The sequence below is a fragment of the Temnothorax americanus genome, unplaced genomic scaffold (assembly GCF_048541705.1).
Source record: "Temnothorax americanus isolate GAGA-0224 unplaced genomic scaffold, ASM4854170v1 Scaffold104, whole genome shotgun sequence".
NCBI lineage: Eukaryota > Metazoa > Arthropoda > Insecta > Hymenoptera > Formicidae > Temnothorax > Temnothorax americanus.
In genome coordinates, this window is record NW_027509236.1 from 412501 (window position 1) to 415705 (window position 3205).

The following is a 3205-nucleotide window of genomic DNA, read 5'->3' on the forward strand; positions in this document are numbered from 1 at the left end:
TGTTTAAATAATTCGATAGGCATTATGTAGGGTAAACGGTACAGTAATTGACATTTACATGACATATTTGTACCGTAGAAGACAAACTACTCGCACAATGAATCATAAAGTACTTATGTAAAGTAATCAAAAAGAAATGTCGTCTTCAGTATCTTACAATTAATCGCGCGATGAACAGTTCATCTATTATGGGTACAAATATAACAGTGTCAATCACCTTATGCTGTCAATTACTGTATCGTTTACCCTAATTATATAAAAGTCATTGTAATCGAATCACACACACACACACACACGCACACACACGCGCACACACGCGCACACACACGCACACACGCACACACACCACCTACCACACACACACACGCACACGCACATATTTGATCACATATATATTATATTGAGGTTAGAAAAACTGTCACGGAATAAGTTTATATTATCAATGTATCAAAGTGACATAAATACACTTACCTAAAATTTAACACATATTGTAAAAATTTAGTTAATTGAATAGTTGAATAAAGGGTTACATAGATTACATGAATAAAGGATTTACATATATTAGATTACTTCTTATCGCCACTGTGTCCGATCCGCACTGTGTCCGTTTCCTACTGTGTTCGATCGACACTGTGTCCGATCCACACTGTGTCCGATCCACACTGTGTCCGATCTGCACTGTGTCCGATTGCAACCACCGTGTGTCCGATCGACACTGTGTCCAATCGACACTGTGTCCGATCCGCACTGTGTCCGATCTGCACTGTGTCTGATTGCAACCACCGTGTGTCCGTTTCCTACTGTGTCCAATCGATATTGTGTCCGATTCGCACTGTGTCCGATCCGCACTGTGTCCGTTTCCTACTGTGTCCGATCGACACTGTGTCCGATCCGCACTGTGTCCGATCTGCACTGTGTCCGATTGCAACCACCGTGTGTCCGTTTTCTACTGTGTCCGATCGATACTGTGTCCGATCCGCACTGTGTCCGTTTTCTACTGTGTCCGATCGACACTGTGTCCGATCCGCACTGTGTCCGATCCGCACTGTGTCCGATTGCAACCACCGTGTGTCCGTTTCCTACTGTGTCTGATCGACACTGTGTTCGATTCATTCAACCTGCTGTGTCCGATTTATTCTGTGCGCAACTGGGACGCTCCCGTCGCCGGCGGGTTCTACGAATACGAGTTACATCGCGTTGCTAATCCCGACGTGCATCTCGTTGAAAAAGTTTTGCGTAAAAGGGGGGATGAGGTTTATGTAAAGTGGTTAGGATTTGATAATTCACATAATTCATGGATACACATGAATAATGAATTGTAAAAGTTTATTACAATATAAAAACATATGGTAATTATATACTTTAGGGGAGACACCTCCGATGACCTTGATCTTGACATATTTTGTCAAGGTCACCCTCCTGAGTGACCTTCAGAAGGTTTTAACCGTCGCTCGTTTTTTATTAAAAAGTTATAAAGAAAAAAGTTTTAAAAATATAGCAGTTATTTTAAGTACTGAGAGGCATAAACGATTAATATTACGTTTTTTTTTTAAAGCAGAGAATACTTTATTTTGCGAGAAAGTCGCTGCTTTACCAAAACACAACATTTAAAGCAGTAAATTGGTGATAAATTGAAGTCTTTTTGTTAAAGCAGAGAATACTTTATTTTGCGAAAAAGTCGCTGCTTTACCAAAACACAACATTTGAAGCAGTAAATCGTTGATCACTAACCTATATATGCACCTATATATGCTATATTTTCCAAACGTTTTTTGTTAATAATTTTTTAACGAATAGCGAGCGACGGCTAAAAATTTCTGAAGGTCACTCGGGGTCATGACCTTGACAACATATATCAAGCTCATTGAAATCGGTGAAATCGCCAAACTTCTTGTTAATAACTTTTTAATAAAAAACGAGAGACGGCTAAAACCTTCTGAAGGTCACTCAGGAGGGTGACCTTGACAACATATGTCAAGGTCAAGGTCATCGGAGGTGCCTCCCCTAAAATATATAATTACCAAACATATTATACATACAAAAATGAGTCATTTATTTTCATACATATCTAAATGTAATTACAATATATATTTACGATGGCATTTTATAATGCCCCCATGGCGGCGTCTCGGTAGAACCGGGTATAATGTATTGCTTATTGTCGTACGGACTTAGAGCTATTTTTGTTTCGGACAAGGTGTACAATTTGTGTTGTTTGGATCTTATGCACGCCTGCTGTGATTCTTAAAGGCCAACCATTTGTCGTCATCGCTCGGTAACTTGATCGCGCAGTCGTTCATCTCCCGACAGTCGACGGTGTAGGCTTTCAATTTCTCGCTCGTGTAGAAATAGTGCAAACATCTGTAAATAATAAAATTTTTTATATATCTTTTACGTAAAAATTATTTTTGTTATTTATTAGGATGTATACTGACCGATCGCAAAAGTATTTCCGACCACGGTGCCTGTTGATTTGCGAGCTCACGAGGCGGGAGCTTAATCCATGCAAAATGTTTCACGTTATCATCATGCACGTACAGCAGATTTACATGTCTGTCCATCTTTCGATCAGTAACCCGTATTGGCAGGATTGCAAGTTCCATGTTTTTTTTCTCGATGCTAAACACGTTGATGGAGATGTCGTTGTGATTTTCAAAATTTTTAATTTGATTCAACGTCATTGGAAGCTCAATGTCCGTAAGATTTAGCACCGACGTGTAATGTGGATACGACGATTCCCGTTCTGCATTTCTTTGGGCTGGATGCAGAGCAGCCACCACTGACCATGTGAAACATGCATTGTCTATTGATTGCACGTTGATCACCGCTCTCTTCAATTTAATTTCTCGCGGTATTTCTACAAAACACATGTTATTACACGATCTTTTTTCTAACACAATATGTTGTACTCACGACTTCCAATTCTCGACTACTGAGCGTATCCCCCAGATTCGTCATTTTATATCCTACCAATGCATCGTTTGATTTTTTATCGAAAAATGTACGAGTAGATATATCAATAAGAGATCTACCCCGGGAGCTCCGAGGGGGGAGCGGGGCGAGGGGAAGGACTCGCGGCCGAGGGGTCTGCCGGGGGGGGAGGACGACTTGTTCGCGGCCGAGGGGACTGCCGGGGGGGAGGACGACTTGTTGGCGAGGGGTCTGTCGGGGGGGGAAGGACGACTCGTTGGTGAGGGGGAGCGTG